We start from the raw sequence: 14,371 nt of genomic DNA, 5'->3' as shown, positions 1-14,371 counted from the left end.
CACTTCGCATTGGGTGGCCTGGACAAGGCTTCCAGATTAGAAGGCCTTGCCTTAGGTTGCCTAGGACTGCTCTGGTGAGGATCCTGTCCCCTTTGTGTAGCAGGGACCCAGCCTTGAGGGCTTGGGCTTAATTGTGTGGATTTTCAGGTCATTTGTAAGTATACAGGACTGTTCATTTTGCTCTAGGATTCCAGAGCAACAACCTGTATATTTGTTTAGGAGTGCATGTTCTGTGGGCTGGCGACTGAATTGGTTCTTTTGGAGGTTGGCCATTTTTGGGAATGTTTCAGGAATATGTGAGGTGAGAATGCAGGGTTTTTGGTGGGTGCTCCATCACCTATGCAACTTCACAGGGCACCTGCTCATTCCCTAAAAAGCACCATTCTTTGCATAAGCCCACTTTATGCAACATCTCTGCAAATTGCTCTAGCCCGAGTCTTTGGAAAAGGGACATTACCAGGTTAGACCATAAAACTCAGAGAGACTTGTGGCATTTACCTGAGTGACTGGATCTTTAAAATAGGACAGACTGAGCTTACAGAACACTTTAAGGTTTCTGGACGACAGTCAGTTAGTGAAAGAATGCAAAGTATTGGACCGCAATTAGGAAAGGAATATTGTGCCTAGAGTACTTGTAGGAGTCTTGGGGTAATTTGCATAAAGTCTACCTTACGTACCATCACTTCAGAACGCTGCACTTGATTTAATTTTTACTTGTATAATGTACTACTATCTCAATACCTTGGTCTTTCAAAGTGTTGTGCTTTCATAGATTCTTTTTTTTTTTTTTTTTTTAAAGTTTTTATTAAACAATAATTCGGTTACAAGCACGGGCCTACAACCACCAGGGCCGGCCGCTAGGTACAGAGTGAAATATACAGTTGTCAGCGAGCATTAAAGTCCTGGGGCTCAGCCCCGTAGTGGCTCCGGATGGTTCGAAAGGAACAGGAGATTTAAGTCCAACAGACACAACAAAACTAAAAGAAAAACAACAACAACACCAGGCGAGGCAGAAGAACAGACCGTGCGAGGCAGGTTACCTCCAGGGAACTCCAGGTCAGGACATTAAGCCACCGGCTAAGGAAAGGAGTACCGGGAGGCTGGGGACGGGGGGGGGGCTAAGGGGGATGAATGCCCATCAGTAGCTATTCCAGGAGATGTCAGGAACCATCAAGGGTCAGGGGGACATGGCGATATCGGTGTCCACCAGAGGGGGCGTACAGATACCCCCGCGATACGCATTCCATTGCCCCCAGATTCTACCCCATGCCCCCGGCTTACCACGGGCCACATACACAGTCTTCTCCCTGCACATACACCAGTCCATATTTTCCTTCCATACTGACACGGTGGGCGGCCGCTGGGCGCCCCAAAGCTGCGCTATGTCTCTCTTGGCAATCATGTTACCCAGGGCCGCCCACCGAGTCTGAGCCACATTGTAATCGTTGGGCTCCCACACATTCAGGACACAGCGACGCACCTCCGGCAGCAGCACAACCCCAGTGACCTGTCCCATGACCGTATGGACCCGGCGCCAGTAGTCCGCCACCTCGCGGCACTCCCACAGGATATGGAGAAAGGTGGCGCTGAGCCCACAACCCCGCTTGCAGAGCCCGTCGTCAGAGAATCCCATCGCGACCAAGCGAGGGCCCGTCACATATACCCGGTGAAGAATCTTAAGCTGTACCAACCGGAGGCGGGCTGGAATGGCGACCTCCTTGGGGGACGACAGTGCAGACTGCCAGTCCTCGTCATCCAATTCCACCCCGTCGCCCGTCCAAGCCTCCCGTAGGCGCACAAAGAGGTCAGCCCGGTGATTAATCAGTTTCTTATAAATTAAAGAAATTGTACTGTCCGGGACATGTCCGTCAAGTATGCGGTCCTCGAGAGGCGAGGAAACCGGGATCTTGGTCCCCTCCCCAAAGACGGAGAGCAGGGCATGTCGAACCTGGGCATAGCGGAAGAACTCCCTGTCCGTAAGCTCATATTCGGCCTGGAGCACCGCGAAGGTCTTAACCGCGCCCTTATGCCACAGGTCTCCCACCTTGCTGATGCCAATCGTATCCCACTGGTCAAACCCCTTCGTAGTCCAGAGGCTGCCCAGGCGGTCGGATGCAAACAAAGGAGTGGCGCATGTCAGTCGCTCACTCCAGCCCATGGCCGCAGTGGCAGCCCTCCAGGTCCGCACCGCAATCTTAGTAGGACCCGTGAGGGTCCGGCCGGCCGAGCGGGAGTAAAGTGCCCTGTTATAGTTCCCGCCGGGAAGCAAGAACTTGTCCATCTCATACGCCGGATTCAAGCCAGGCGCATACGTGGCATGGTTAATAGCCGATAGCTGCGAGGCCCAATAGTACCTGCGAATGTCGGGAAGCGCGATGCCCCCGTCATACCAGGGGAGAGTAAGCTTAGCCAGAGCAATACGGGCCCGCCCGTCCCACACCAGTCTCCTCTGCAGGCTCTCCACCTCCCGAAAGTAAGCCACTGGGATAACGTCGAAGGAGTTCTGGAGTGCATAGAGGAACCTGGGAAGGGACATCATTTTAAACAGCGCAGCCCGACCCAGCGGGGACAGGGGGAGCCTGCACCACCGGGCCGTGTCCTCTCGCAATCGCCGAAGTGGGCGCAGGAGATTCTGCTCATAGCGAGCCACCGGGTCCAGCGAAACGTATATCCCCAAGTACTTGAAGCCATTCAGAGATATTTGGATCGGGAGCCGAGGCGGCAGGAGAGGAGGACCACCAGAGATGGGATAGACGCAGGATTTAGACCAATTGATCGTGAGACCCGAATTTTTCCCAAAGGAAGTCAGAACGTCAAAGAGGACGTTGAGCGACTGCCGCGGTGAGGTGAGATACAGAAGAATATCGTCCGCATACAGCGAGACCCGATCCTCGAAGCCCGGGGCCCACCGGATCCCCCTAAGCGAGGGCTCCCAGCGGAGCCAAGCAGCGAGTGGCTCCAGGGCGAGAGCAAAAAGCAAGGGGGACAACGGGCACCCCTGCCTCGTGCCCCTGCCGAGGGCAAAGGGCCGAGAGACCCGCCCATTCACCACCACTTGAGCCATGGGTTCCGTGTAGAGGAGCCTCACCCAGCCAATAAATCCCTCTCCAAAGCCGAATTTAGCCAAGACGGCCCAGAGGAATGGCCACTCAATAGTGTCAAAGGCCATCGTGGCGTCCAAAGAAACCAACACGGCCGGTTCGGAGAGGAACTCAGCCCTGGCAAGGGCACCGTGAAGACGCCGCAAGTTAAGAGCGGTATTGCGATGCGGGATAAAGCCGCATTGGTCCGGGTGGATAAGGTCGCACACGACACTCAACAAACGATTGGCCAGGACTTTCGCCAGGATTTTAGGCTCCGCATTGAGCAGTGAAATCGGCCGGTAAGAAGTGCAGCGGTCTCGCGGCTTGCCCTCCTTGGGGATAACGACTATAGTGGCCAAGCGCTGGTCGGCCGGAAGGGAACCCGCCGCACGAGAGTCGCGGAACATGCGACCGAGGAAGGGAGCAAGCCTATCAGGACGCAATTTGTATAGTTCAATGGGCAGACCGTTAGGACCCATGGCCTTGCCAGATCGAAGGGAGCGAATCGCGGTCGCTATTTCATCCGGCGACAAGGGGGCGTCCAGCCGCTCCCGGTCCTCAACAGACAGGCCGGGCAGGGCAATGTCTCTCAGTAGGAGGCGAGAGTCTTCCTCATCCCTGTCAGTCACCGGGGAGTACACCGCCCGGAGGTGGTCAGCGAAGCATTCCACAATCTCATCCGGCTCAGTCACACACACACCATCCGCAACCCGCAACTCGGGGACCACACGATTCACTCTCTCCTTTTTGTCCAGCCACGCAATCAACTTTCCCGCCTTGTCCCCGGCATCATACAGTCGGCCCTGCTGCTCCCTATGCATAGTTTTGGCCGCGTCAGTGACCAGGGACCTATACTCGAACTGCTTCAGGCTAAGGGCATGTAGCCCTTCCGGAGTGACACCCGCCTCCAAGGCCGACTCCAGTCCCGAGATGTCAGTCTCCAGCTTCACCACCGCCTCGCTCCTAACCTTCTTGGCCACCACTATCTGGGAGAGGGCGTGTCCGCGTATCACGGTTTTAAAGGCTTCCCACAGAGACAACGCAGACGACACCGACCCCTCGTTTTCACTGAAGTACTGGTCCATGGCCTTAACCAGGCTGTCACGAGTCATAGGGTCCCGCAGGTACCAGGGGTTAATGGGAGCTATCCGCCCCGCGGACCGCGACCTGGTGTCAAAGAGAAGCCACAGCGGAGAATGGTCGGAGATACCCCGCGCCAGGTGTCTGACCTCTCGAATCCGACCAGTCTGCGCCGCGGGCATGAGGAAGTAGTCTAACCTGGAGAGACTCCCATGCGCCCCCGAGTGAAAGGTGAACTGACATTGGGTCGGATGCATCAATCTCCAACTATCCACCAAGCCAAAGGTCTCCAACATCCCACCCAGCCATGACTGGGCAGCAGGGAGGGCCCTTGGTGGGTGACGATCCAGCTCACCCGAAACCACCGAATTAAAGTCCCCACCCATGAGCAGGAGGCCGTCCGGAAGGTCAAGCAGCATTCGACCCACGTCAGCAAAGGTGGAGTTCTGGAGGCCCGGGGGGACGTAAATTGAAACCAGGGTAAGGGGCTGCCCCTCCCACCTCCCGATCAAACACACATAGCGCCCTCTGTCATCCGAGACTATCCTCGTGATCTCCACCGGAAGGGAGGTTCGGAGGAGAATACCCACCCCCCGGGAACCAGTTGTGAAACCAGAATGGGCCACGAGGCGGTATCCCCCCCTGTTCATCGCGTGGCAGACATTTCCGACCAAATGCGTCTCCTGGAGAAACACCACATCAGGAGTCAAACGACGCAAATATTGCAGTACAACACCCCGCTTAATACGGTCCCCCAACCCATTGACGTTCCATGACATAAGCCTCAACCCGTCTCCCCCCATCCCCACCAATAGAGCAAGAGGCCCCCAGCCCGCAGCACAGGTCCCAAATATGGACAAAAATCAATACCTCGCCCTGCAAACAAAAAACACACAATAAAACAACCCCTCTTCCCCCCCGACCCCACCCCAAGTCCAACTCCCCCCACCCTGCACCCCTGCGGGCCAAAGAACCCCCCCAACTTGCAGTGTGCCTGTCGCCCCACTAACCCCATTCTACAAAAAGACCCCGGAGGAGGAAAGGGACCCGAACCCGCCCGCACCCCTCACGGGTCCTGGTAAGACACAGTATACAAAAGAAGGAAGACCCAACTGTACAGTGCAAAACAGCAAACTCAAGGACCAAATGTCAGTCTAAGGGGACCCGTCACCTGCGGTGCTCCCAGAAGGCCCGGGCCGGGCACCCCCGTCCGGCAGCGAGTCCAGCCAGTCACTTGCGGCCCCAGGAGAGTCAAAAAAGGCTGTCCGCTCTCCATGCTCCACTCGGAGTTTCGCCGGGTAGATCATCGAGTACTTCAGGCCCAGCTCGCGGAGACGGCGCTTCACCCCCTGGAATCCCATCCGCTGTTTCTGGACCAGTTGCGTGAAGTCCGGATAAAAGTTTATAGTCGAGTTCTCGTAGCGGACCGGGCCACGGGTCCGCGAAGCCTGCAGAATTGCGTCGCGGTCCCTGTAGTGGAACAGTTTAGCCACGATCGGCCTCGGGGGGGCCCCCGGCCGCGGCCGGCCGCCCGGCACTCGATGGGCCCGCTCCACGGCGAAGAATTTGCTTAGGCCAGCCGGGGACAGCTGTTGCTGGATGAGTTCCTCGACCACAAGGTCCACCGGGCGGCTGTCGGAGGACTCCGGTACTCCAATGATGCGAACGTTGTTGCGTCGGGCCCGTCCCTCGAAGTCCTCAAGCCGCCGGGCCATATGGTCATTGACCACTCTTATGTCCCCAAGCGCGGCCCGCAGATCAGACACCTCCGCACCCAGGGTGGTGGTCCGTGTATCGAGGGCCTGGACCCTCTCGTTGGTTTTAGAGAGGTCGGCCCGAATCAGGGTGACATCGATCGCGACAGTGTCGATCTTACGGGCCAGGGCCTCATATTGCGTCGCGATGGTTTCCCTGATGCCCTCAATGGCGCCCATAATGTCCTGCAGGGAAAGTTCCGCAGAGACGGTCGTGCCTCCCCCTGCACCATCCGGGGGGATGCCAGCCGCGCCAGGGGACCCCCTGCCCTGGGTGTAGCGGTCCATGTTGTTGCTCTGGACCGCTCCCCCGCGCAGAGAAGCCTTGGTCTTTCGCCCCTCCGGGCCCCCTTTGCCCGCCATATGAGCGCGGCCTCTCGATGGCACCTTCGATCAAGAAGTATGCGGGCACCCGCAAAAGTACCACAAACTGTCGGTGTAGGGGTCGGAGGCGTCAGGCCCCCCAGGAGCAAATGGAAGCAAGCCTCGGGCAGAGGCCCAGGAGGCACCTCGCCACCTCGAGCACGCACGCCGGCTGGTTTCTTGAAGGCCAAAACCGAAACCGAAAGTGCTGGATCGGCAACTGGCACCGCGCTGAGGCCGCTGTTGTTCAATTGCAGCCCGGCCCCACGGGTCACCTTCACCCCGGCCACCTCCGTCTGGTGGGTCCCAAAAGTTCCGACGACGACAACTCAGGATTCCCAGGTCCAATCAGAATTTTGAAAAGAGATATATGATCAGCTGGTCTTCATCTCCCAGAATCATTAAACCAAATCAGGATATTCGCAGGATATATTCCGAGGAGCAGAAAGGGTCCGGGGAGCCCTGTGCTCACGCGACCATCATGGATGCGCGCTAGGCTCCTCCTCTGCTTTCATAGATTCTTATTAAGTTCGATGAAATGAACAAGTAGCATACAAAATCAGTTCCAGTCCTTACTTCTAATGGCTCCACCAATCAGGCAGGCATGAGCTGGCCCACACAAGCTATGTGTGCCACGAATCTCCTTGCTCAACTGCTGCAGTATATTCTGTCTCTTTGAGAAAGCACATTCCAGTGTTCTAATGTTGACATACATACATTCCATTATCAGAACAACCTACATCAATTCTTGTTTTGAACTGATATATTTCCTGTTGTTTAATCATATTACCTCGTCAGGGGGCTTACTTCCCTGAAGGGTCTGTGGTCCCTTATAACTACCAGTGTCCACAGAACTCGAGATCCTCAGGCTGAAGGATACCACTGGGAGGCCTACCTGGATGACAATCAGGGCAGGAATGAGTAGTACTTACCACGGTGATCGCTATAATCCCACTTTTCTAACCCAAAACCTGTAAATTGTATTCCGGGGCCCACTCAAAGTCTTTTTGATTGTGGTGCGTTTTTTCCATAGTTTTGCTGTGCTTCCAGGCCCCCAACTAAACTCAACGCCTTTCCTTAGGCCACCTCCTTGACCCGGGCATTGCGCCTCTCATCCCCTATCACTGGCTAATCTGTCTTTCTCCCTCAGGCATAGCATTTTGTCAATGGTTGTCTTCTACTTCTCCTCGGACAGTAACCTTCACCTCGACTCCAGTGGCCTCCAGCTTGGGGGTGCAGATGAAGGCTAGAGAGGTGAAGGAATCTTCCTTTGGTAGTGCCTGCTCCCTCCTCCTGTCACATCTCTCTTCCCACAATTTCTCTCTGTCCTTCACTGCATTCCTCCTCATAATTAGACTCCAGCCACAGCCTCACCCTCCCACCAGGGCCGGACTGGGAACTGAAAGCAGCCCTGGCAAATTTTGCCAGACCAGCCCCCGTCCGGCGCGTAGCGAGCTAGCACAGCGAGCGATCCCGACAGCTACTAGGGGGGTTTGGGGGGTTCTCCCCCAAAGAAAATTTTGGAAAACGACAGACCAAAATGGTGAATTTTACAGCACATTTTTCATTACTTATTCAATTGTATCAACTTTCAAAGCACAGTAAATAGTAGATGATTACCTTAACCCCTTCAGCGCTGCGCGGATTCCCCCGCGGTGCTGAAGGGTTCGAGCGCGGGCGGGGCCATGACGGAACGGTTCCGTCATGAGCACAGCTCAACCGATGCTCATGACGGAATCGTTCCGTCATGAGCATGGAAGGGGTTAAAGAGCACCAGGTTACCCACCCAGTCATATGTACCAACAAACATTCTTTCAGAGCGCGCCAAAAATAGACAAAAGTAGTGAATCAGAGAGAACAAAGTAAAAGTGAGACCAGCCCCCACATGGTGTGTAGCGAGCAAGCGCAGTGAGCAACCACTACTAGGGGGAGTTTGAGGGATTGAACTTGTCCCCCCCAAGAAAATTTGGGAGACAAGCCAAAACAAAGCATTTTTCAACACATTTTTCATTACATATTAGATTGTATTAACTTTTAAAACATAAGCACCTAGGCACTGACCCAGGCCTGGTCACACTAGGCCAGTAAGCATGCAAATGTCACACAGAAGCACCCAGGCCAGTAAGCATGGAGATGTCACACATGAGCCTCCAGCTCCAGGTCACTGAGGCCACAACCTATGGAAATAGCACACATAATTAAGCACCTAGGCCAGAAAGCATGGAAATGTCACACATAAGCACCCAGGCTGCCAGAAGGCATGGAAATGTCTCAAATGGCACCCTACCAGAAAGCATGAAAAATTAACACAAAAGCCCTGGCCTTGACATGACACATCTTTAAATAGCCTACTTAAGTGGGTTGGCACAATAAGTGTGCAGGCCCACTAGCAGCATTTAATGTACAGTCCCTGGGTACATGTAGAACCATATTTCTAGGGACTTACAAGTAAATTAAAATTGCCAATTCGGTGTAAGCCAATTTTACCATGTTTGAAAGGAAAGAGCGCAAGCACTTTAGCACTGGTTAGTGGTGGTAAAGTGCACTGAGCCCTAAGAGCCAACAAAAATGGCCTTTTTGATGTAATAACGCAGATCCAACTGGATTTTAATTTGGAGGAATCTGAGGGCGACAGGGACTTATCTAACCATGTCTCAGCAGTTAATATGAACAATATGTATCTAAAAAAACATTTTACATGTGCTAATGGCGCTGGGACTTTTTCTGTAGCTTCTCCTTTTCCACCCAGCTGTTTCAACGCCTACAACATGCGCATCTGTAATTCACATGCAAACAGTGAACGGTCATTGGGGTATGGGCGATATTTCGGAAGATATCGACTGGCTTCTCAACCTGTACCACACCCTGATCATGGAAAATATCCCAGCTACAGTAAACCACCAGCCGCAATAGTTTGAGAAGCAGTGGGGCCCCTGAGTGAATTTTCTCACAAATGCATTTTGAGAACTCTCTTGCCCGAAATATCTACGAGTGCTGCACCTCACAGACCTGGGTTACTGTGCAACGGTGTACATGGACCTCCTCCTAAAGGGCAAAATGTATCCTTTATCAAGCTTATGAGTGAACAGGACGTCTTTCTTGTTATCTCCCCCTACTTTCTCCCCCAAATTTCCATTATTCCACCCTTTCCTTTTCCTCTTCCCCAGCATTTCCTGGCTTTAATGGCGTCACTGGGTTTTAGACACAACACTGGCCTTGTAACCATAACATACAATTATCTCCTGCTTTATCAGTACAATTCAGTGATCTTGTGTGTGTGGGGGGGTCGCAGTGGTGAGCATTTAGTGTGCTATGGTAAATCTGGTCCCATTCTCAACAGATCAGTATTACAATTATTCAGAGATAGCAACGAATTGGCAGCTGGAAAGAATATGTGCAAAATTGGCAACATTCTCAGTTTAAATATTAAGTCTATTAAACCACATGCCATGTTTTAAAAATCATATCCATGTGCCATTGTAATCCAGAACCACCCATCGTTCTTAAGTCACGGTGCCTTATCACTGCAGCACAATTTGTTCCTCGTCTGGCTCCCAATTGTTTTTCTTCTATGCTCTGTGTGCTGCAATGCCTTAGTACCCAAAGGCTGTGTGAGAATGGCTCCGACAATGTTCACTTGCAATTCCACGCCTTCCTGCCTTTATTTTAACAGAGAGCCTTAACTGTTGTTTATAATACATCTCCTTTCACATCTTCAATTTCATTTTTGTCAGATGAGCCAACCAAATAACTTTATGAAATTCGCATGCAGAATATATGCTTAAGGTTCAAGTCAATTAAGATTTATGCCAATTAACTTTGAAAGCACAGTATTATTAAATCTTAAATTTAGTGCTGGTAATTAAACACTTCAAAACTCGAGTTCATTTGCTGCATAGCAGCCACTGTGAGATTTGCTGTTATGAGCTTGGTATTTTAGCACAAAACACAGTGATTTGAATGGTGTCATTGCTTGTTGTTATATAGCAAATGCTGATCTCCACCATACGTTTTTAGGTGAATTAATATAAATACGGTACCTTATCTCAGAGAGGCTGGTAAGAATGAAACTCAGTTAGGGGTGGCCAGGAGTAGCAGCTCCCACCCCTGGCTTGCCCTTGGGAACTCGTGGTGACACTGCCCTTGTTGGTTTCTACCCCTGCACCAGGGCTAATGAAGGAGGCAGGAGCAGACATAGAAACTAAGGAGGGTTTTAAAGGGCCTATTAGTGTGTGAAGTGCCCCATACCTGACGACTTAAAAAACCTTTCACTATAAGAGAGAGGAGGAGGGGACATAAACAAGGTTCGTTTGGCTAGCGACTAGCCTGAGAGCCACACCTCTCTCTCCCCTAAAACTCTAGCAAAAGCTTCAGAGGCTACCACTAATCTCCTAGGGAGGTTGCAACCCCCTTTATGGACGTCAGCAATGCAGAACCTCCACACACAAGCTGGAAGGCTGCTCTTTGCAAGGGTTTCCAGCTCACCTTGTCTAGCACTATGATAACAGCTCTTCCCCGGGTGACCATGTGAAGGGAGCCAATAGTGTGACACACGCTCACACCGTGTGAGGTAGCAGTTCTAGCTTCCACATCTTTCCCTTGCTGACCCTAGGCCCTTAGGAGCAGGTAGGAGGCTGTTGAAGGGCTTGGACTGGGATCAGAGATCAACTCTGTGATGTCATCAGAGGATTGATGATGTTATTTGCCTAACACTGCACCTTCTGTAGAGAACTCTGTGCAGCTAATTTGTTACAGATTGGAATCGATGCAAGGCAGACCCGGCCTTTTCAGCTTTCCGAGGCCAAAAAACACGAATACTATTCAGCTGGATAATCTGTTCCTTAGACATTGAAATAGAAACATCATATTGGTATGAATTGGGTATTATAAAACAGCAAGTCTGTTTCGAAAACTTCTGTCAGATTGCACACTAGGAACTGCAGCTACCGTCCCTGTGGCCCGATTGCATCTTTTAGAAGTGAACCATCCGCTGAACACACAAGTGCATTTTAACAGCGCAAACTCCTTTCTTGTGAAATCCGGACTGAAATCCGGACAATTAAAAAAAATATGGGTCACGAACCAACTGAGCCAGCGTCAAGGGAATGCACCGAGGGCTCCTAGAAATGTACACGTTATCCTAAGCGGCAAGTGCCAGTGGCAACACCAGTGGCCAGTGGAAAACAAAACAAAAGGACTCACTCGTGTAGAAAAAAAACAACAAAAACACTAGAAAGCCCTGTTTTCTGCTAAAATATATTTTTCAGAAAAATATATTTTAAGCAGACTTGCTGACCCCAACCTTCGCCCCAGTTACAGCCCCCAAGAGTCCCTAAGATCAGCGCCACCAAAGGGAGAACACGACAGGTATCCTCCTGCCTGCTGGCTCGGAACATTTCAGCTGGCCTGGCCCTGCTCAGAGTAGGACACACACACGAACAGACAACACCCTGACGAAAAGAAGACCCATTTTTTCACAGAATCTGACCTGACTGAGCTCATCAGGGTTTGAGGTCAGTGCTGCACTGCTGGGGCGGCGGGAGGCCCGTGGGCCGTGGCAGTAGGAACCAAAAGGCTGCCAGCAAAAGAGGGGTAGGAGTCTAATAGTGCATGGGGATCTGAGAACTTCCATTCAGAAGTACAATCATTTTTGTGAAGTAACTTATGTCACGCCTTGAACTCGTAGAAGGCCGGTGTTTATCTTCGGTTTGATGTCAAGGTGGGGGGGGGGGGGTGATTAGTGACTCATGACAGTTTAGCATTCTGCCTCCAAATCATGCTCTTCCGTGTTTGGTGACAGAGATATATGGCTGCACCGTCAGATCGTCAAGTTCCTATAGTACAGATAAAGGAATGTATGGAACTGTAGGAGAAGCAATTCGTCATATCACTTTGAATTAAAGCCTGCAAGCAATGGAAGAAAACAAATCCTGGTCATACATGCGTTGGATTTAGTTACAATCCTCTCATGCTTTCTCCCTCCTCAACTTAATCACGGTTTTTACAGGGTGTGCATTTCGAAGTACATAAGGCAATCCACATAACATTAAACTAGACCATCTGGGCAATATGATCACACGGAAGCACACTCATCTTGGAAGAAGGGAACAACTGGCCAACTTAGGTAACCAGTTTTAGCCGGACTCTCTGAGTGGCTTCTATCTTAATCATTCTGTGCTCGTCTCCGTGTGTGTCTCGGGCTCGGCTCGGGGAGTCGGGGCCGGCCAGGCCCAGGCACCGCGGCCAGACTCGACCCGAGCCGAGATGGTACTCAAGCCAGGCAGCCAGCCACCACCTTGCTCTGGCAGCCAGGTCGTCCGCCCTGGCCCCTGCTCACCAACAGCAGGCAGGCTCACAAATAATACATTCCACACTCGGGGGTCAGGGCGCTAGAGTGCGCTGTGCTGCCTATCTGCGCAGAACCGGGCCGGGGATTAAACAAAAGATATAGGCCAAGGCCCTGGGCCTGGGCATTGGGGGGCGGGGGGAGGTCGCCTTTACCTTTTGTTTAATCATCCCGGCCCGACCCACAGTGCGGTGCCATGATGAATAATATGATTGCAATTACAATTTGCAAAAATACAAAACAGTCGGAAATGACATCAGTCAGTGACTCACCTGCGGCGGCGGGCGGCAGACAGCAGGGCTAGAAATAAGTAAATTAGCTAGAAATAAATTAAAGTATGGGGTGCCGAGAGATGGCCATTCGTCGTCTCCGTCTCTGGCTTAGTTCTGGAATGCGGGTCACGCGCACTTTTTACTGCGCGAGCCCTAAAGCGCATGTCACCACCAGCCGCCCACCCTAATGTGGGTGAACTGAAGAGACCGCGCAGACGCGTTGGTGGAGACATCCGCGCGCTGGGCGCGCGCGACACGCCCCATAGTAAATGGTGCTGCTCTGCTCCAATGTATTATTTATACAGAACAGATGATAGGGAGAAATTAAGAGAATCCAGAGATTGATGATAGTTGTGCTTTTTTTGCCCCGCACGGATCGAGGAGCGAGTGAGACGCAGCCACAGTGAGTAAGTGACTACTGTACTGAACGTACAAATAAATCGGCCCCAGCAACAAAACCGGCCCCCCGGCCAAAAAAACGGCCCCCACCCCTGGCAGCCTACCGGGGGATTGCCCGGTGCCCGGCATTGCCAGTCCGGGCCTGCCTCCCACTAATACTTCAGGAAGCTCAAGGTAAACCCAACTTGGTTCCACCCCAGGGGCACAACTAGACCCAAACTTCAGGGGGGGCTAACACTCCAGCCAGGGCTGACCCTAGCACTGGTCGCACACGGTGCAACAGTCTTTTTTGGTGCCCTCTCCCCCATTTCCACCTTCTCCATGAATTCCTTCACTACCACTCACCAATAAGGCATCTCATCTCTCTATAGCACCTTCCTGACAAACATTTCACTTTTTTATAGCACTACTTATAGTTTACTCACACTCAGTTCTGGGATCTGTATGGTACACGTTCTTTTTAGCAGGCACATTAACCCTCTGCGCTGTGTGAGTGGAAGGAGTGCGCATGTGAGTGCATGGTGAGCGATGTGACAGTGTGAGAGTAGAGCAAGAGGAGTGACTGCAGGGTGAGTGAGGTGACCATATGAATTTGGGTGCGGATGTAAGTGCTGAGTGCGACGAAAGAATGCATGGTTAGTGATGGGCTTATTTGAGTGGGATTGCAGATTGAGCAGTGAGAGGGACAGGTGTGTGAGGTGTCACATGAGTGTAGGGTGAGTAATATACTTGTGTGACTGCAGGGTGAGGTACAGGGTGAACAGTGCATGTGCATTGTGAGTGCAGAGTGATCACTATTAGTGCAGTCTGAGCTGGTGAATGATGTGAGTGCATGGTGATCAGTCTGAGTGCATTGTGATCACTGTGAGTGCAGGTTGAGCATGAAAGTGAAGTGCGAGAATGAGAAGTGAGTTGTCTGAAAGCAGGGTGCATTTCCAGACACTTGAAGTAACTCTGCATGTTATTGACTGCGGCGTAGGGTTTCAGATATAAGTTAAACTATTGCTATTATGGCATTAATCAGGGATCATGGGTGGAGGAAATTAATAATTTGCTGATCCTGCATGGAAGCGC

This window comes from Triturus cristatus, chromosome 7 (genome assembly GCF_964204655.1).
Source record: "Triturus cristatus chromosome 7, aTriCri1.1, whole genome shotgun sequence".
NCBI lineage: Eukaryota > Metazoa > Chordata > Amphibia > Caudata > Salamandridae > Triturus > Triturus cristatus.
The sequence above is the reverse complement of the archived record's forward strand: the minus strand, read 5'-3'. Positions refer to the sequence as shown.